We start from the raw sequence: 22,609 nt of genomic DNA, 5'->3' as shown, positions 1-22,609 counted from the left end.
GTTTCTTTATTACAATGATTTTCTCAAGAGGTGAAAGATTAAACCGGATGAGAAAAAGAAAGCGTTAAATGAAATGATTCCATTGTTCATATAATAACTTTCACATACTTTATTACTCTTCATTGACTATAGTGTGGACCAAAACTTGATTTACTGTACTTTTCCTTTTATCCTCTTCTAACTAATTCACATTCTCTTTTATGTTCACCAAAAAATTTAATGTCATGTGCAACTCAGAAAAGCCAATTCAATTAATTCCGATCCACCGGAGAAATCAAAATGGAACGTAACATTTTGGGGGGGAAAAAAAAGGGGATAAATTATACAAATTAAAATCTCTCTAAATTTTATGTTATAGGTAAATAATCTCATTAATCTTTGAAACTTTACAATAGCATATAAATATAAAGCTTAAGGGGGCATGAAATTGTCACTTTAGATTTTTCAAGGAAGCATTGATTATTCATTTAACAATTTTACCCTTCAATCATGAGAGAGAGAGAGAAAGAGAGACATTAGGATAAAAAAATAATCAAGACATAATAGAAATGATATTTTTTTGGTGAAATACTACTATTACATTTTGTTAAAATTTAAATTATTTATTAAATTTTTTTCAAAACATCAACATGCATTACTCCCAAAGCTACTGTTGTTTGAAAATGGAGGTAGTAACACTTAAAAAGGACATTATTGAGGAAGTATTAAATTATTAATTATTAAATATCCTAATTAAAGGTGTTCAAATAATATATGAAAGCCAACTTACCAACTTGCTCCTCCCCAACCCCGAGATCTTTACAGCATATCCAAGAAAAATTGACAACATTCTAATTATTTATTGTGATTGAAAGATGAAGTAACGCCTAATTTTGAGTTTTTCAATCACTGAAGGGGTCAAAATATGTTTAAATTTCACTATTAAGGTGAATGTGGTTAATTTTGTAGTCAACTACAATGACTTCCCCAAATTATAGAGGAACACTTTTAGTTACATTTGAAATTACCTTTTTTTAATCTAACAGTGTGGTAAAATATAAAGTCAAGCCTAATTAATTTATTTGCAAGATTTGAACTAAATTTACACTACTTTTGGTTGGATTAAGAACAAGTTCGTTTTTTTCATCATCAATACTTAATATATTATAGACACACAATTAAAATTATTTGCTCATTATTTATTGATATGATATCAGTAATGAAATTAAATCATATATCATCATTAATTTACTATTCATTGAAGTGATATTTCTCAAATATGAAAACCATTAATTCATCTGTTTCTTCAAAAATTTTGTGTTCAACACACTATATGAAGTTTGGTGTAAAATTTGTGAAGGCTCACCAACATAAAAAAAATGATATTTTTTAAATTAAAACAATCTTTTTCTGGTGACAAATTAAAATGATGAACATACTAGTTCACATATTATTTCAATCACCATACACAATTAAATTAATTTAGCGACCAATCTTTTAGTTTCCCTAATCAATTTTATTAACCACAGGGGTTCAATTTAATTATCAGTTAACAAGCCCACATATCGTCTTCTTTCTCGAGAATTCAAATACACAGATAGAGAGAGAGAGAGAGAGAGAGAGAGAGAATTGTATTCACAATGATAAATGGGATCATATACATAGGCTGCTTCAATCATGGATTCAATTGGTTTTACACTTATAGCAGAAGGAGGAGCAGACACAAACCTGACTGATTAGAATGTATGATCAAAGTTAATATAACATGGACGCAAAGTCAGATATTGCTTCAGAATGACTCTGCTATTTTTGCGGCTTCTCAACTTATTATGTGAATCTAACCCTAATATTGGTTTCTTCTTCAACCAACTTGCAGAAAAAGATTTTTGCAGATTTAATTTGCTGCATTCTTTCATTGGATTTTGATTATTCTCGTGTGTTGATGAGTTACGTAGACTTTGTACTTGCCACCACCACTTTTCATTCTCAAGTCTTCCTCCTCAGCCGAAATATTATTGGTAACACCTAATAATTCGATGACATGATGACCTGTGAGCGGATAGTGCAAAAGAGGGTTAGAGTATTTAGAAAGAGGCTGATTTAGAAGGAAGCTGTGAGTGTATGCTCATTTTAGTCGTTTGCTGCCTGTACAACAACAGTAGCAAGTCTTATCCTATAAGTTAAGATCAGCTACGTATGCATGCCATTAATGTTGTACTCCATCAATTAAACAATCAAATTTTTAGATAAATTATTAACTAAAGGATCTTATTTAATAACTTTATTAAGCAATTTAAGAGAATTACTCATTTCGTTCTATTTATAAGTCATTTATAATGTGTTTAACATGGATTAAGAAAAATTTTAAACTTAGATTATTAAAATTCAACAACTTTCTAACTTTGTTTCTATTTAATATATATTATACTCTATGATAACAAAATCAACATACATAATAATAAACAAAAGGTAAAATAGTACTACATCCAATCATTAATATATGAGCTAGTTGATTAATTTAAGTAGATTAAGAAAATTAATTAAGTTAGTTATTTATAATTAATAGGTATTGTCTTCTGTAAAATACCCTTGCTAACCAAGTGTTATTTGATCAAACATTTAATATGTGCAACAACTAGAAGGGCTACCTTAAAAAAATAGATAAATATGAGAGACAAAGTGGATTGAGGTCTTATAGTTAGAATAAAATTAAAAGTCAAACTAGCTCTTATATTAAAAACTGAGGTAGTACATTTATATGAAAAATTTCTCCCTTTGCCTTATAAATATGGCTAAATTTTTTCTCTCTACCTTATAAATAGGACAAGAAGAATAATAAGAATGTGCTTTGGATTATATGGATCACTAGATTGGAGCGCTTGTTTAATAGCAAACAAGCAGTTGAAATGAACTTTTATTGTTTCTTATATAAAAAAAAAATTCTCCTTTTTGCATCCAAATTTTCAACCATATATGTGATATGTGGCACAGCCAATTACCTTGAATTTAAGCATAGTGAGGGGAAGTTCTCTTAACATGTTTTTTGTTTTTTAATCTACAGGACATAAATTCATGGTTGTTTGGATAGAAACCAAACTATAGTTTTAAAAATACTTTTATGATATACGAAGTAAATATATGAAGGAGTTTGCCTCGTTTTGCAGAAAAACACTTTTCTAGATTCCCAAACACCTCCTCAATAATATCTCAGTTAGGGGGTATTAAATTGTTTATTAACCAACTTTATCATTGTTAATTAGGACACAATCATATAAATTTGTGTTTTTCTCAATTATTTATTTTTTGAATAATTTTATAAAGAAATAAATACTTTTTGCATGCACTAGATAAGACAGATAATGGCTTAAAATTTTTTGAAAAATTGCATTATTTTTAGTACTTAAATGGTGTTAAGAAATTATAAGAAACCTAATGAAATATGTGAAAACGATTGGAAAAAAGTAAAGTAAAATGCCCAAAACACCCAAAAAAGTTTTTTTTTATATTATCTCTCTATATTTGGATTTATGAAGAATTAGAAGAAATTAATTAGATTAAATGCTTATTTATTATGTTTTTGGATTAAATTTTTAGAGATGAATTTACAATATATAAGGTAAGTATGTGAGATAAATTTTGTCTCGACTTACATAAAAATATTTTTTTTAGTAACTATAGGAGGTTGCCTAACTACCCCTTAGTGAAAGATAAATTTTAGAAAAAATGACAAAAAAAAACTGAAAATTACTAAATTTAAATTAGGTTTGTTAACAACACTTTATTTGGTATTGACAATACTGAATTCACAGATGATAACAAATTTTTATTCACATTTCTTATTTGGCATTTAATAATTTGTAGCTTCTTTTTCGTCATTTTCTCTAAATCTTATGCGCATATTTTATATTAACCATCTAAACTACAATTTCATAATTTTTATATGGGTTAAGGGTACAAATACTCATAAAAATATGCCAAAAATTCAACAAATACCATAAAATTTCTTTAGTCTTAATTTTACCTACTCAAGTTTAAAAATGGGTGTTGGTTTATTTTAATGGTGTTGACATTATTAAGTTTTTTTTTTTAAATTTGGATTGATAAATTTGAATTAAAAAAAATTCATAGTATTGAGCATATTTTTTATAGACTTTTTACTCTTACCCCTTTTTATATTGCTATATCATATGTTTTTATAATTTTTATTACACCTTATAAGAAACTAAAAAAAAAAAAATAAATTTGTCACCAAATCAAATATTAAACTAATTATTTATCGTATTATTTATGAACTACACACACATATATATATTTTTTTTTTTTGATGTAAACACACATATATATGTATTGATTGAGTTAGTGTCAGGAGAAGCAGCTTCAAAAAAGCTGCATAAAAAGGCGGAGAGAGAGAAGGAACACAAAGTTACAAGTCAAATGCGCCTCTGTGACGCACAAGCTTCTTACACACACAAAGGAGGAAAACACAAACGAGCCTCCCAAAGGGACGGTCGGACAAGAGAATCTCCGAAATGACCTTTTTGCCCTTCCGCCCTGCTCCGTACAACGAGTCTCTGCTCTTTCTGCTTTGACTCTCCCTCTCTTCCTCCTCCTCCTCCCCTCCCCTTCTGCTCACTCTCTTGCCAGTGTCGACCAGCAATGGAGCCTACTAATCACTCCGTTCGCAGCTCCAGCCTTCGGATTCGGACGATGTGGCATTCAACGATCTAAATCAGCTCGCATCGCGGCAAAATTCTGACGACGGAGCATCTGCCTCGGGCAGTGGAGGCGCCAGGTACAAGCTGATGTCGCCTGCTAAGCTTCCGATCTCGAGGTCCCCCTGTATTACGATTCCTCCCGGGTTGAGTCCGACGTCGTTTCTGGAGTCGCCGGTGCTTCTGTCCAACATGAAGGTTAGCTTCTCTTGGTTTTTTACAGGGGATTGTGGTGTTTTTCTTTGTCTTGGAATTAGTTTGTTGGGTGAATTTGAAAGAGGGGGATTTGGGTCGGTTTTAATGTTCTGTTTGGTTGCTGAAGGGGAAAATTGGGGAAAGTGGATTCATGGCGAAATTTTCATGTTGAAATTTTGTTATTTTCACCTTACTTTCCTGCGAACACTCAGCGACGTAACGTGTCCTATCTGAGTCTATTCATCTGTTCTGAGGGGCCATGCTTTGGCAGGAATTAGTTAAAGGGCCTGACTTAAACGTTTTTGAGCTAAAGATGCTCTTTTTACATTATTAATTATGCTTGTTTCATCTCGTGGCAATAGTTTTAAGGTGTTGGCTTTTAATGTGTGATCTTTCGTTGTGTAGATTTTTTTATGTTAGTGCTTTTGTTGGGACTGCTAGATTCGGATGCTTGCTCTTAATGAATTCTGTATAGGCTGCTTTATTCCCAATAGGGTGTTCCGTCGGAATATAGCTCTCTCTTACAATCACTCCGTATTCTTTTTTTAACGCAAGTGTTGTTTTTTCACATTATGAATCTTCCTTTCGGTTGGTGCTTGCTCTTTTTGTTTTAACAGTGTTGTAGGGTGTCCTGAAAAGCTTTTTCCATTCATAATTATGTGGAACAAACGAATAAATGCGTTGCCAAGGGCTAGTGGATTGACTTATGTTGTGGGTGCTATCGGAATAGCATAAGGAATGTCAGAAAGATTGTGGGTGAAGGTTTTTGTGGAAGGAGAGGATTATCTAGACATTAACAATCTGGATGATTTTAGGCTGTGGGAAAATTCTACACAAGATTCACGTGGGAATAGCTTGTCTTAATTTAGTTTATATAACTTCAGCAGATGATCAGGTATTGGCCTATCTTTTGTGTATGGACACAATGTTAACTATATGCAATATGATCAGAACAACAAAGTGGAGAAAATGACTTTAGCTGGGCTATAGTTGATCTTTTTCTATAGCTGGCTGGGAAATCTGCTCACAAGTTTGTTTATCTCAAGACAATTGTATGTGTGTTCTCCTGTCATTTTTGACACTTATGATAAGATATCTGTGTACGCCAGAAGTCAACATGATATCCCTAAATTGAGATTCTTGCTTGTATTTTTGGCAAATTGATTGCAGTTAGGGACCTTAGGCTTGGTAAGAATTCAGAAACTTTCTATGATTTATCTTTGCTTTTTTTATGTACCTTTTCATTCGAATTTTTTTCTCCATATTTATTTTACTTATATATATTTACATTTAATTCAGCTGTTCCTGCACGTTAAGGTCTATATTTTTATTATTTTTTTGTTTCCTTGGTTTGCAGGTGGAGCCCTCACCAACGACAGGATCCCTCACTAAGCCTCCAGCATTGTTTGGTTCCGTTGCTTCTGCTGCATTTCCTGTGACAACGATATGCTCACATACCAATACTGTTGATGACAGAAAATCTGGCTTCTTTGAGTTCAAACCACGGCATAGCACAGATATGGTAATGATATATTGCTTTGATGTTAACAAGCATGGTGATGAATTTTTTAAATTTGGCGGACATGTAGACCTACCTACCTGTGATATTTCTGTCTTATATTTTTTTCAGTTGTGCCTAACATGCATACTAGGCTTAACAAGAAGGAATGATTAATTACAGATTATTTTTGCCCAACAGGTTTTCGGAAAAGACTAAATCAAATGTTTCCTTGTTAGGCACACATGTTAATAGCCAAGATTGGTTTCCATTTATAATGTTCTAATCCCAGCAATGTTGTTAAAAATTCTTGTTTTATTTTCCTAATCTAGTGCTATTCCCTTATTTCAAGGTTCCTGCTGATTTTAGCAACCATGTAATAAATGAACAGTCCAGGCAAATGGATGGTCTAGGCCTTGCTCAATCATATGCCTCATCAACATCAGTTAAAACTGAGACAGCAGTACCATCAAATAAATTGAGTCTATCATCGACTGTTCAAATGGTTAGTTCTGGTGCTAGTGCTCCTGTTGAAGTTGATCTGGATAAACTTAACCAGAAAAGCAATGTTGTCCCTGGGCTTCAAGCATCTTTAGTTGATGGTAGAGGCAATAGCCTTCCAGCTGCAGCTGAGAGAATATCAGATGATGGATACAATTGGCGGAAATATGGCCAGAAACATGTTAAAGGATGTGAATTTCCACGCAGCTACTACAAATGCACACACCCGAATTGTGAAGTAAAAAAGTTATTTGAACGCTCTCATGATGGGCAAATAACAGAGATAATTTATAAGGGAAAACATGATCATCCTAAACCTCAACCAAGCCGCCGATACTCTGCTGGTACTATGATGTCTATACAAGAAGAGAGAACTGACAAGGCTTTGTCAGCCAGCCAAGATGGTAATACCAACTAGATGCTTCTCATTGATATTAATTTGTTTTTATATATTGGGAAAAAATAATCTGTTTTTTCCCTCCCTGATTTTTGCTTTGTAGACAAATCATCCAATGTGCATGCTCTGGTGCCTCACATAGCTGAACCCAACCCTAACCCAGATCAATCTCCCATGCCTGCTGATAGCCCAGAGGGTGCTGGCTTAGTGTCAAATAGGGTCAATGATGAGGTTGATGATGATGATGATCCCTTCTCAAAGAGAAGGTATGATAATTTTGGTGGAAGGTCAATGCCCCCCCCCCCCTTTATGACAAATGTTCCATACTTTTTTCCTGCAACATGTGCTCTCTTCCTGACTTTTAAGTACTTCATTGGGCAGCAAAATGGACATTGGAAATGCTGACATCACTCCTATAGTTAAGCCAATCCGGGAACCACGGGTTGTTGTGCAAACACTAAGTGAGGTTGACATATTGGATGATGGTTACCGCTGGCGTAAGTATGGACAGAAGGTGGTGAGAGGCAATCCTAACCCTAGGTATGTCCTAATTTTAATGAGTAGGCAGCTTAAGCTTGACTAATCAAGATGGAAATATGCCATCCATCAAATGAATTTTTAACGTTAATTGGCAAACAATTTCAATGTTTTGCTCTGTCTAAGCTACAATGGAAGTGAGGGATTAATATAATCTGGTGTTGTTGAAGCATGTATAAATTATAATCAATTCTGTCATTTTGATGTGTCTTTTGTGACATCATTATGTATGAAATCTCAGTAATTGATTTTGCATGATTATATTGTGAAAGTTGAATGAAATCTTTGTTCTACTTGTACTCCCTCCAGTCCTTATTATGAGATCCTTCTCTATAGTAATAAGGTCCATTGTGACTTGTTTAAAATTTTTTCCCCTAAATAATGCCCTTTACTTTGATATTTCCCAACTAACTAAGAAAACCTCTCAACTGATTCATTATCCTTTATTCTGGAAATTTAAATGCATCAACTACTTTTAACTTAATTCCTTAATCAATGCAAAGATATTAACAAGTCACTTATAATGAGGACTGGAGGGAGTATTTTATTTTCATAGATGATTGCATTTAGTATATATGTGGATTTCAACATAAAAGCGGCTGAAAATATTTTTCCCCTTTTGAACTTTTGGTATGTGTCTTTCTTTGTTGGTGTTTTTAAGCAAAGTACTGAGTTCAAGCATCAATTGCATGAATGGTTCAATTGAGAAAGTTTGCGGTACTGGTTATAGATGATAGATGCTAAATAGGGGAAGGATCTTGTAAGGATTTTCAGTAGATAATGTTAATGATAACCACGTGGAGAGTGTAGATGATGCTTTTATTGTTAGGGATGCTAAGTAGTAGGATATACTTGTAGGGAATTTCTGTAGATAGTGTGTTTAACATAACAATGTGGCGAGTATGTAGGACTCTCAAGTGGTGTATGTTCCGAATGTTTGGCTTATGCCAGGATTAGGCAGAGCCATAGAGGATATCCCCCAGCTGACTCTTTCATGCAGTTCCACCTCATACGACTCACGAGTCTTCTGTTTTCCTTGCTTTGATATATCAGATACAAGACAGTTGTGAAGTTATAAAAGGTGGAATGTTGATATCACCGAGATTGCTGGTATATGCTACTTGCCCATGGTGTTTGCATGAAAAGCAGGTGGTGATATGGGATATTAGAGAAGAGTTATGTCTAAAATAATAGAACTTATGACTAGAGTAATAAAACACATATTGGTTGTTTAAGTAAGATAAGAATGAAGTAAACACAGTGTTGAAATAAGATGGATCAAACAGCAATGTTAGGCTGTTAGATATTGAGAAAAATGTCTAAACATACACTTCGATCAAAAAAGGAATATATGATTATGGGTGGTACGAATATAGGCTTACTGAGTTGGAAGGAAACACTGAAAAGGATGACAACTTACATGATTGAAGTTTGCTATAAAATGGACAATATCTAGGACTTCTTTATGTTGTAAAATATTTTTTATGCACTCATTTCTTATCGATGGAAAGTCATACTTTCTTTTGGCTTACCTTTATGCTGAAGTGCTTTACTTGTCTGATATCCTGGAACAAAAATAACACGTAGAGTCTTGTTCTTTATAAGTAATCTGGTCCTTTTTGGCACAAAACTATTACAGTCTACTCAAATTTCGATGACGTGATAAAATTATGCCAGATCTCCATATAACAAAGCAGAATGAGTTGGGATACTTTCTATTCTTATTTGGGACTTCAAGTTATTTTTTATTGCCTTGGTTTTGGATTGTTGTAGATGACCCCAAATATGTCAATTATTGATGTCATTTCCTCAAGGTCTTGACTGCTTATGGGCAAGTAGTTATAAGTTTAGCTATATCTCATCCAGTTATCTTGTTCCAGCACGAATAAGTAGAATTTGCAGAGTTGATACTTGGTTCAAGCTTCATGCATCTCAATCTGTTCCCTTTTTTTATAACCACATTTCAATCTGTTTGAAGATATAACTGACTTGGCTGATGAATCTCGAGATGTTCTTTGTAATGATTACACTGCGATTGCTTGTCTGTTTGTGCAAGAGTTTGAAAGCATGGAACGAACATTAAGTGTTTTTATGTGGGCTGTGATGCATGCAGGAGTTATTACAAATGCACAAATGTTGGTTGCCCCGTTAGAAAACACGTGGAGAGGGCATCTCATGATCCCAAAGCAGTAATAACCACCTACGAAGGTAAACACAATCATGACGTGCCTACTGCAAGGAGCACTAGCCATGACACAGCAGGACCCACAGTTGCTACTGGGGGCCAACAGGAATTAGACCAGAAGAAAGTGATTCTATTAGCCTCGACCTTGGGATGGGCATTAGATCAGCTGCTGAAAATATATCAAACAGACAAGGGCAATTGACGCTCTCTGAATTTGGGAACAGTCAAACTCACTCCAGCAATTCCAGTCTCAAGTTTGTTCACAATTCCCCTGCTCCACCATACTTCAGTGTTCTAAGTAGTAGCTCAAATCCATATGGTTCTAGAGAACATCTGAGTGATGGCCCATCTTTGAACCATTCCTCTTATCCGTGCCCTCCCAACATGGGAAGAATACTAACTGGTCCGTGAAGTTGTTCAGAGTGTAGCAGGAAGAAACAGGAATAAAATCTGGGTACAAGTTTGTTTTCATCTTTTCAGCTGGTAAAACTCCAAAAGGTAAAGCATCACATTCTCAATCTAAAGCTGCAAATACTTCTTTCATGCTTTAAATTACCGTCTGAGACCCGCTCTGTAAGTTGCTGGAGTCTGAGTCTCTTGGGATTGACTGAAATCTAATTGCCGTTTTCTGTAATAGCTGTAATTGTAATTCTTCTGTACACATGAAGCTGATATTGAAGTTGCTTCACTGGATACCTTTTGTAATAGAGCTTGAATGGAACTATTTATAAGAAATAACATTTAGCGTTATACTGAATCTCATGATGTAATCAATCAAAACGTTGGAGATTGTTATACGTTCAAAGCTGGAGACTTCAGTCTCATTCATTGCTTTGCCTAAGAGGGTGCATACACTCTATGGCTAAACAGTCTGTGTGATTATGGATAAAATGAACATTTGGTTGGTCTAACATTGTATTCTCTTGGAACTCGGTTCTCTCTCTATAATTACAAAAATATTGGTAAGAACATCAGGGTTTTTGAAAACAAGTGTAGTTTAGCATTCATGAGGAGATCAGTAGAATATCCATTCTCTTGGATTGTTTATATTTGTTTTATATGATTTAAATTGTTATTTTTTAATCAAACATTATTTTTAGAGTTTGATAACCACAAGATTATTCCTTATTGTATGTTATATTTCATTCAAAATAAGCAATTTTTGTGCGCATAACACTCTGAGTGGCAAAATGAAGCAAAATTTTGAAGTCAATGTGTGTAATTCTTTCCCTCGTTAGTTAAATGTCAAAAAATTCACTGAGATAAGGAGATGGCTAAGTTCCATTTTGACCATTAAGTCCAAATGGGACCTGACGTTGATATTAATGGAAGCACAGACTCAAGTTTACTGACAAGTCAAATGGAAGACAATGACAAGGGGATGATTCATAATGCAATTGATCTGGTTGAGTAAAGGGAAAAAAAACATTCAACAATTAAAATGAAGAAGAGGGTTAATACAAATTTTGATTCATCAAGTTTGTTTTTATTTTAGTTTTGATATTTTAAGTTTTAAGTCATAGATTTTAGTTTCTCAATTTTTTTTATTTATTTATAACATTGGTTCCTATAATTCACTAAAAATTTGGATCATTTTACCCCTCGAGGACTAAAACTTATAGTTTGAAATTTAAAAAATCAAAGAAAATGAAGGCAAATTAAAGGACCAAAGATTATATTAACAAAAAGAAAACTGCAGCTGCATTCAAGATTCTCTAAATAAGCTAGCTTTTGATGAATCAACAGTGACCCGCATCTTTCTTTTCCCCAAAAAGAAAATATCATAGGCAAAAATGTTTATTGAATCTCATGTTCAAAATTACTAGCTCTGGTTTCTGTATGATAATTCAATAAAGTACAGATTAAAAGGGGAAAAAAAAACAAGAAGAACAGGGGAATCTTTTTTCAAGCCAGTGATCATGAAAATGAGTGCATACCTTCAAAAGCGCCTAACTTCAATTCTAAGTTTTTATAAATTTTATATTAATTGATGCTACTCTAATTCTATATCTAAGTTACTTGTGAGGTAATTAATAATATTTTTTAATCAATTTTACCTCTCTTGAATACAATAAAGAAAACGGGTGACAAAAAATGTACATTTTTTTTCCAAGTACATTTTCTCCAATAAAGGCAAATGTAAAACTTTTTATCTATTTAATGTATTTTTTAGTATGCGATAATGAGGTACAAATGACTTAAATATAGGACCAGAACAGTATATCATAATACATAAATTTTGAAACATAGATTCATTAATAAGTCTGGTATGTATGATGTATTATAATTGTTAGCTGAAAGTTGATACTGTGTTCCACTCAAGTGTGTTACTCCCTTTGGTCATTATCATAGAGCATGTTCTAGAAGCAATTTTTGATCCTAAATGTAAGTTATCAACTAATTCTTTAATTGTTACTTTTCAATTTTACCCTTGTTATCAATTAAGATTTAGTGTTAATAAGCTCTTCTAACTTTGTGTTTCTCTATCTAGTCCATTTAAGCTGGGAGTAAATTTGAAAAATAATTATTAATTTAGTACATATTTAACGCTTTAACAGTCATTTCTTATTAAAAATATCTTATAATAAAAACCAAAAGAAGTACAATTTACAGTGGCACCCCTATATGTGATTGCGTGGGTCTCTTCCTGAATGGGAAAGGATTAAAATGCTCAAGTGAAAAAATCACACTTAAACTTTACGATCAAAGCTCAAAACAAACTTTCAAAGTTATCCCTAAATATTGCATGCAATTCAGCACCTTGAGCTATGTGTTGTTATTTGAAATATAAACATACTCATATTAGAGGCTTTGAGCTATGTATTGTTATTTGAAATATAAACACTCATATTAGAGGCTTTCTCATGAAAAATGGTTTATTATTTTTAAATTTAATAGATGTGGTAATCCAGATCAACTCGAATCATATATGAGTTGGCTTATATAGGTTGCCGTACAAAATGGGTTGGGTCAGACAACATATTAAACAGCGTGGGTTTCAGTTATTTGGGCCAACTCACTATCCCACTATAATATCTAAATTTTATTCCCAGGATTAGGAATGTTGACAGGACGGGACGACGGGATTTTTGTCCTGTGTCCAATCTCGTCCAGTTCCTTTTTTAAAAATTTAATTTTGGGCCTAACAATCTTTTTTAGCTTGAATAATAAATGATTAAAAATTTCTTCTTGTTTGTCTTTCTTGGGCCTAGCACTATTGATGCCAGGAAAAAAATATGAACAAGTTTACTTTGGGCCTTTGAAATTGGTGAACAAGTTTATGTAAAATTTGTAACAAATGCAATTGGACACTTTTATTAAGTAATCCCCTGCCTCTTTCAACATCATCATTTGGTGGCAAATATGATAATTGTGTTTCAACTCTTAAACATCACATTTCATCCAGACTTGTACCAAAAAAAAGAAAAGAATCAATTATCAAAGTTCAAACCCCTAATATTTTAAACCACAACACTTAACTCTCAATTGTTGTCAAAACCAAGACAACCATTACCAATCTCAATCACAAGTCACAACTAACAATCCAAGCAGTCCAAGACAGTCATAACACAATTGTATCAATCCATAATGTTTGGGTCCAAAACCAAACAAGCACAACACAATAATGTAAAATTTAAATCCATGACATTAAGGTTAAATCAAAGTAACTACAAAGCAATTTAACATTCCAAGAGATTTGAAATTGAAGCTATTAATTGCTCTTCCGCAAAGAAACACAAGAAAAAGAACAATTTGTTATTAGTATTTTAACAAGTCGAAAAAATAAATTAAATAAAATAAAGAATAGAAATTACCAATGTCAATATTGTTGAAGCTATCAATATCAAGTCCTTTTAGTTTTGATGTAGATGGAGATAACCAATTTTGTGCACAAATTAGTGCCTAAACCATCTTTGATGATAGGGAACTTTTGAATTCATCAATGACAGACCTCCCGTACTAAATATAGATTTTGAAGGCACGGTGGATACAAGCATAGCCAAGATATTACGTGCAATCGATGAAAGGATTTTGTACTTGGAACCATTTAGTTTCCACCATGCCAAAATTTCAAAATTAGGATGAAGCACATCAACTAACTTAGCTTGAAGATAAATGTCCACTTCTGCATACTTATCTGTTTTAACCTCAATCTTAGTTTAGACAACAAATAGTTGTAGTAGAGGCCTAGATTCCAACATTGCCATCTGATCTTAAGTTAAACCAGCAGGTCACATGATGCTTGTGTCTAACTTCGGTTTTGAGATTCAGATGTGTTTGTTTCATGCCCACTTGAATAAAAATCATACAAACTATACAAGGCATTTGTAACTTTATTTGTCATAGTTTCAGGTTGTGTAGAATCAGGAAATATCTCATTAAAACCAACTTCAAAAACTTCATTTTATACCTAGGGCTCAAGAACATTGCTATCACCAACAAAGGATTGAGATTTTCTAACCTTGCCCAATACTTTTCGTACTTACCTTGCATCCTCTTAGCCATATCAGGTGCCAAAAAAATTATGATTATTTTCCCTTGTATCTAGGATAACAAACACATCAACTATGTGTTGGAAGCATATATTTGAGGTGATCCTAAAAATTCCAAAATGATGTCATAGACACTTTTAAAATCACAACAAATTCTTTAGCATCTTTCCAATTCGAAGCATCAGGAGGAACAATTAATGCTTTCTCCATAAAATAGTTTGTATAATCATTATCTTCTTTCTCCATTCTTTGAAAGACTCTACTGAATTTAATGGCATTCTCCAACATGATCTAAGTTGAATTCCACTAATTGGACAATCCATGGTTAGTAGACTCTTAGAGTCAACTTTTATTTTCTCAACAAACTCTTTGAATTTAAGCAACCTTCCTTGAGAAGATCTCACATATTCAATGGCATTTGAATGCCTTCAATAGATTTGTGCATATCCTTCACACCATCACAAACAATCAAATTCAAAATATGTGCACAACACCTCAAGTGCAAGAAGGCTCCATTACATACTAGACCATTCCGGTGGCTCAAAACATCTTTCAATATTGTTATTGCATTGTCATTTGAAGATGCATTATCAAATATGATAGTAAACATTTTCTCAATATCCTAAGCTAACAAGCATTTCTCTATTTTTGATACAATTGTATCACCCTTATGGTTTTCAACTACACAAAAATTCAAAATTCGCTTTTGCTATGTCCATTCCTTATCAATCCAGTGAGCAGTCAGGCACATAAAGTTGGAATTTTGACAAGAAGTCCATGTATCTATAGTGAAGGAAACATGAACTTTTGTTCTTTTAAAATACATTTTCAACTTCCTTGCCTCTTCAAGATACAGTCCAAAGCAGTGAAAAAGAGGTTCTATCTTATTCATCATTTGTTTAAAACCCATCACCTTCCATAACTTGAAAAGGCATTTCATCTAATATAATAAATAATACAACAGATTTTCTACATTTATCTTGATTAAATACATAATGACTCAATGTTTTAGAGGAACCTAGTTGAGATCCTAACAACAAAGATTGTGTCCTCTTATTAACTGGGTTTGGATTCAAGACACACCTCTTTGCATGTTTTTGTAATCCACTCGTCCCATATGAGGAGTGACAAGCAATTATTGTTAGATATACTTGCACTTGGCTCGAAGTTCTATGTTTGTTTGGCTTAAAGTTTGTCAAAGTGATCCCAAATCATAGATTTATGTCTCTTTCCTCTTGGCTCATTTCCTCCTTCCTTCCACCCTCAATGCTTGTCAAACCTTTGTCTTTTTCCTTTTCATTAACAGAGTTTGTTTCCATAGTTTTACTTTCAGTTTCACCACAATCTTCTTGAGTAGCTTGTGCATTAGACATCCTTAAAATTAAATTAAACTTCTTTTCTGCATAAATAGGAAAAGAGCATAAATAATTTATAATTCAAATTGCACACTAATCAATTTACCTCCTAGCAGTAAAGTGGAGTACAAATATAATGCATATCAATAACTATCATCATCCATTTATTTTGAATAAAACCACACCAACTATGATATACTTATAACATTTAAATTAGCTTAGGATATTCACTTATACATTGAATAATTTTAGTCATGTAGGTGAGATTGGGAACAGAGTATATGGAAAACTAGAGAGAGCAAATACTTGCGAGCCTGCAAGGTGAAGCTGTGACTGCTGAGATGATGATTTAGGTTTCAGTCGAGGACTTTGAGGGCTCGCTGTGCGCTGCCCATTTCAATGAAGAAGCTGACTTGCCTGCAAGCCAGTAGGTGGAGAGAGTTGAAGGAGAGGGCGACGACAAAGTCTGTAGGCAGGGCAACAGTGGGGTAAATTGTGGGCCACGGCAAATCAAACTAAGGGTTGTCACTGCTATTTGAGCAAGTGAACTTGTACAGAGATGGCCTATCATGGTGACACAGGGAAAGTTTAGGGCAAAGGCAGAAGCCAAGAAGGAATCTGTCATAGCAACACGGGGAGAGAATTCAAAGCGAAGGCATGAAGGAATTTGTCATGGCAATGCAGGGAGAGTTCAGAGCGAAGGAATCTGACTTAAATCTGAGTGTGCTTGTGACTCATGTAAAGGGCTGGAGACTGGAGAGGGACATGGTAATTTAGGGCTTCTGTTTTTTTTTTTTTTAAATTATGTTTGCAAATTTTTTTTAATTATTACATATCCTGGGACGGGACTAGGATGGGACGACCTCGTCCCGCGTCCCAACCCGTCCCATCCCATTCAATATCTTGTCCCATCTAAGAACTGTCCCGTCCAAAAAAAATTTTTCTTGTCCCACCCGTCCTATCCCAATTAAATATTTGGAAATTGAAAAAAAATGAGGTTTTAAACTGTTATTTTTTTTCATTTTTAAATAAGGTCTTTAACTTCAGTTTAAACAACCAAATCTTTTATTTTTACCATCACCTCTCGTGATTTTCTTTTCTCTTCTCCCTCTCTCTCCCTGTTCATAGTGTCTGTCTCTCCCACTTCTTTCTCCATCATTGTAGATCACTTGGTAAGTAAAACTACTCCTAATTACAAACTTCCTTCATAAAAGTTATTCTATTCAATTAGATCTATCTAATGATAGTAATTTTTATTGCTTAAGAGAAAATTTTTTGATTTAGAGTTTGGAGTAAGTGTTGAGTTTTGATGAGTGTTAACCACAATATTATAACCATTATAATAGATCATTTCTATTGGTTTGGATTTGTCCATTTATTGGTTTTAGTATTTAAAAATAAATTTTTAGTTAAAAAATATGTTATTCATGAGATATATTACAGTTATACCAATCAAAATTAAGTTAAATAATTTACTTGGGTTGTTTGATATATTATTAAGATTTTATTGGTTTAGTTTTATTTATTGGGTGACTGGAGGTTTTAAAATAACTATTTTAGTTAAAACATCATTATTTGTGGAAAAAAAATCTGATAGTTATATCATTAAAATTTTGGTTAGATTATTTATTTAGAAATATTTGGGGCATTGTTGATTTTATGATGGTTTGGTTTTAAGGTTTAAACTTCAAATGAGATTTTTACAATTTAAAATATAATAATTTCATATTTGAAATTTTTGAAAATTTTTTTATTAAAGTAAATAATCCGGAGGATGTAAATAAATAATTTGACTTGTTAGAAAATTTATAAGTTAGTTTTAAAATACTTAATTTTGGGTTATGAGAGTTGTGAAAATTTAAAATAAAATAAGATTAAATTAGATATTTAACTAATATATACAAGCTTAATTAATTAATTAATTAGCTTATATTAATATGTAGTTATATTAATTGTGTAGATTAATTATTGAATTATTGGTTTGAACATGATATTGACTTTGTCGTAATCTTTTTTATAGCTTTGGTGAAAGGTAACCATTTTTCATTTATTATGTATGCTTGTATGGTGTTTGTGAGTCATTTCAAGCTACATGAGATTCTTCAAATGCCATTGAACTATAATTTGAGCAATGAAATGCATTATTGTTAAAATTGTCTTGGGATACTTCATGTTATTGAAAAATAGTTATGAAATTATGAATTTAAAAAGTTGTCATGCGGGACATGAATTTATTGAGAATTGATGTTGATGATTGAAATTTAGAGATCTTGACTTTGGTAAATATGAAAGTTATTATGTTATTGGTAAATAATTATTTTATAAATCTCATAAGTATAAATAAGAGAGGGGACAGTGAATGTTGATTGATGGGAGGCATATTATAGAGAAAATAAGGGGGTGAGTTTCGTACATATTATAAAGATAATAAGGTGGTAGGATGCCAAATATACACTGGTTGATCCTTTGGCTTTTTTGTGTGTTGTAAGGCATATAACACTCACTAGTGATCTAGAGGGAAACCCATGGTCCGGTCTTGTACTTTGTAGATTTTGGCCGTTCATATTACTTGATCGGTCAGCTTATTGTGTTGAGCTACCAGTCACATGGGTGAGTACTAGCCCATAGGTTTAGTCAGAGAAAAAAAGGTGTGGAGAAATAAGGTAGAATTGAGAGTGAGATATTATATTCTGATATATGTGTAATCATGTGACAATTGTGAATGTTATGAATTTTGTAACTGTCCTATTTGACACCTCTCAAGCACTTACTTGTATACCTAATGAGTAGGATTATTGGTTACTGAGGTCTTTGTCTCACCCCATGGTTTAACATTTTCAGGTAATAGCTCTAGAGCAGGTCTATCAAGGAAGGCGGCAGAGGTTTAGCTATCTAGTTTATCTTGTATAACTTCCTTATTGTCATGTGATGAGTATTTACATATTGCCACATATAGCTCTTTTTACATACGCTGATTTATCTAAGACTGATTGTCTTAGTTATATTTGTTGCTAGATCGCATGCTGGTAGAAGGCTAGAGGCTTCCAGATGTCTGCTTGTGTTTGTGAGTTATTGGATTCATAATGACTTTTGAAAGTGGTTGATTACTATTTTTTGGAAGAATTTTATTTAGGAAATATCATATTATGGGCTTAGAGTTAAATGTGACATTCTAAGCTTCGTAAACCCAATTATTATGAAATATTATTAATTATGGTTTTCATACAATTTGTTTAATAAAGCTCTTAAAATCATGATAGATTTTCAATGATTAGTTCAAGTCTTTTTCTCTCATGATTAACATTTCTGGCAAATTAAATTTCCTTTTATAACCATGGTAGCCTTTTCATAAATTATATTAAGATTATTTTCTATCATAGCTAGTATTATTAAATTTTGAGTTTAAAAAGATTAGTAACAAGCTGTTCTTACACCCACATTGTTTTTTCAAAAAATATTTAGTCTTCAATCTAATTAGATATATAACTCTTTTTTTTTTGGCCAAAGGCCATATGACCCATTATATGAACAAACTTTACATGATCCGCTTAAGGTATTTTTTTTTTCCTCTAAAATATAATAAGATAGTAGCATCCGTTAAGTTAATCCCTCATCTTGAGGTTATTTGATTTAACTGACACTTAGCACCTTCTTAAATTATACTTAAGCATAAATTTGCATGTTAGACTTTTTGGTAACGTTTGGTATGAGGGGAGGGGAGGAAAATTTTAAGAGTTCTATTTAAAAAATTGGAGAAATGAGGTTTTAAAATTTTGATAAAGAAAAGAAGTAATATAAGTGAGTAATAAAAATAAATTAAAAGCTTTTGACCCCACTTCTTCAATTTTTTAAATTGAGCTCATTAAAATTCTTTCTCCCTCTCCTTCCCTCTATTTCTCTTATACCAAACAGAACGGGTGGTAAATTCCTCATCCAGAAGAAAGAATAACAAAAACAAAAGTCAGTTTTTTTTTATCCAACAACAGGCATTATTTTTAATAGAAGAGATTTTGACCGCTTAAGTACAAAGTCTCGAGTTAAGTCCATATAAAAAAATGCCTTTGGACAAGATATTTTTATTGGGTTTGGCAATACTTAAGTCTGATTGCGATAGTCATATAAAAAAAATCTTAAAATGTATTCTTAATATTGGGAATGTGCTTGCTTAATTTAAAAAAAAAAAAAGGGTAAAAAAGAACACCAACTTGCCTGCGAATCAGTACCTTAGTTACAGTGTTATTACTTAGAAATTAAGGTGCTTAACTCAGTAAACAAACCAAGTATTTTCAGTTACGAAAGATACCTACTCGGTTGCTTCTTAAGTTATGATCTTTCAGAAGTATTTAACTAACAACAAATTAAACGGTTGGAATTTAGGGAGAATCATCAAAAAAAAAAACAACATTAAACAGTTGGAATTTAGGGAGAATAAAAAAATATATCTTTAAATTTCAAAATTTTAAATCCGGTCACTACACTTTACTAATAATTGATAATATTTAGAAAGTAAATGACTACATTTTTATAATCATTCTTAATTTGAGATTTTAAGATTTTAGAGGTATTTTTTTGAAAATTTTCCTTGAGCTTATTTTGAAAGATATGCCATTTCGCTCTTATCTCGCTCTTATCGCCCTAATTGTATTTATATTGAACCATACACATCATAAGGGTGAAATAATGGTTACGACTCAGCCAAAAAGATTTTCAAAAAAATACAGTTAATGGGGACCCCTCTAAATGCTTGTGAAAGCATGCATTGTTCGGGTTCATGAATTACTAACCTTTCGTATTGTTACTTTTGCTTTGGTACTTAGTATAGATTTGTTTTTTTAACTATAAGACCTAGCCCTTCTGGTTTTAAATATAAGAGATTAATAACTAATTTATAAAAATTAAAAGAATTAACTAACTTAATTGCTTATAATAAATGTGTGTTGGTCTCTCTGAAACACCTCCTCTAATCATTTGCATAGAAAATTATCCTCATTAAAAAAAAAATCCTTGGAGCATGTGCAGTACTATTTGATAAAAGAATTATAAATTTATGATACAGTACCGCTTATGATGTGTTATAAAAAAATATTTTTTTTAATTAATTTCAAAGTGCTTTAAATTAAATGAAATAATTAGAGTTGGAGGAGAAAGATTATCTCATCTTTTGAAAAAAAAAAAACAAGAAGAAGTTAAAATATACAATTCTCTTTAAATTTACTTCAGGTTTTAGTTTAGTTCTCTAAATTTATGAAGTGTATTTTTTATCTCTATTTAACATTGCAATTAAATAGATAAACCACACTCTCTATTAATTCTTCAATCTTTTTTTGGATAAAAAGACACTCCATTAAAAACTAAGTAAAACAATATGTAAATTTGTAGGTCTCTTTACATGATAAAATATGATAAAAATACAAGAACCCAACAAAAATGTAAGAAGAAAATAGAAAACAACCGCAAGAATATGAACTCTTGAACCAGAAAGAGAAGATCTTGGAATGACATAACTCGGGCCATGATACTGCAAGATATAAGAGCCGAACATGAGTAGAGGGTGAGGCAATCATGCGCAAAATAAGTACCAAAAACATATGCAAACTGCCTCGAACGATTAATAAGCCCGATAAACTACTCAGATGGACATCTCAGTAGTTGCTAACGAACTTAATTAGAGATCCTTGTTTTGTATCATGAGCATTTCTAGAGCTTCTTGGCAGAGTCTCCGTAAAAATCCAGTAGAAGATCAAGAGGCCCAACTAGTGGAGCACACTATTAGATGGAGAATAAATTAATTAATTCTTTAACTAAATCATTTTTGTAAGAAAAAATTACAATGAAGTCCCAAGAAAAAAAAATGATTACCAATAAATTCCAATAACAAGTGAGCAATTGATAAGCAGTTATGATTTACTATCTATCCTGAATCTTGTCATTAAAGGCTACTTTGTTATCATTAAAACTTTTAACAATTATATTCCTTATTTTGAACTTTATAACAACTATCCCTCTTTGTAAATGCTTAGATTTTTAATATTTTAATATTTTTAGTATTTTATCATATAACTAATTATTTAAAATTTGAAATTTTAAAAGGAAAAAATTGGTTAAATTTGGGAATGGGACCTGCAATAAATGTAAAAGTATGAACCTTTCAAGCAATAGTAAGTGTGATAGGAAAAGGTCATATTACCCTAATAGATGCTAATTGCATATGACGGATCCTCACTTGTATATGACGGATGTCTACTTGCATTAATGTTTAATGGATACTCACTTGCATATGATAGATATTTGTTTATCACATAATATAAATGCTCATTTACATATAACAAATGTTCACTTACATATAATAGATTATCATTTGCATATGATAGATCTCTACTTGCATATGAGTTTGTTGTGTATATAGATGTTGATTTGCATATAACGAATGCTTACTTGTATAAGATGAATCCCTACCTACATATGAGTTTATTGTGTAACATAGATGCTCATTTGCATATGACAAAAGATTACTTGCATATAACGGATCCTTATTTACATATGAGTTTATTGCATAATACAAATTCTATTTTCATGTAGATGCTTATTGCATGTTAGTGCTTAATACGAATGCTAACTTGTTGATGAATGGTATGTAACACCATATGTCATCAAAATCATGGTTGTAATTAGCTTTGACATGAAAATGAAATGGAAAAACCGCTAAAAAAAAGACTGTAAAGATTGCCAAATTGTAAATAAGGTATGTTATAAAAAA

General features: G+C 32.2%; 1 pseudogene; it reads left to right on the top strand.

Moving 5' to 3' along the window:
- The first annotated feature begins 4,649 nt into the window (after nt 1–4,649).
- Nucleotides 4,650–10,836, top strand: LOC114717508 (probable WRKY transcription factor 20; annotated as a pseudogene).
- Nucleotides 10,837–22,609: the final 11,773 nt, after the last annotated feature.

The sequence above is a fragment of the Neltuma alba genome, unplaced genomic scaffold (genome assembly GCF_004799145.2).
Source record: "Neltuma alba isolate B1F8T4 unplaced genomic scaffold, ASM479914v2 tig00011740_pilon, whole genome shotgun sequence".
Taxonomy (NCBI): domain Eukaryota; kingdom Viridiplantae; phylum Streptophyta; class Magnoliopsida; order Fabales; family Fabaceae; genus Neltuma; species Neltuma alba.
This window is presented reverse-complemented; position numbering and strand designations above follow the sequence as displayed.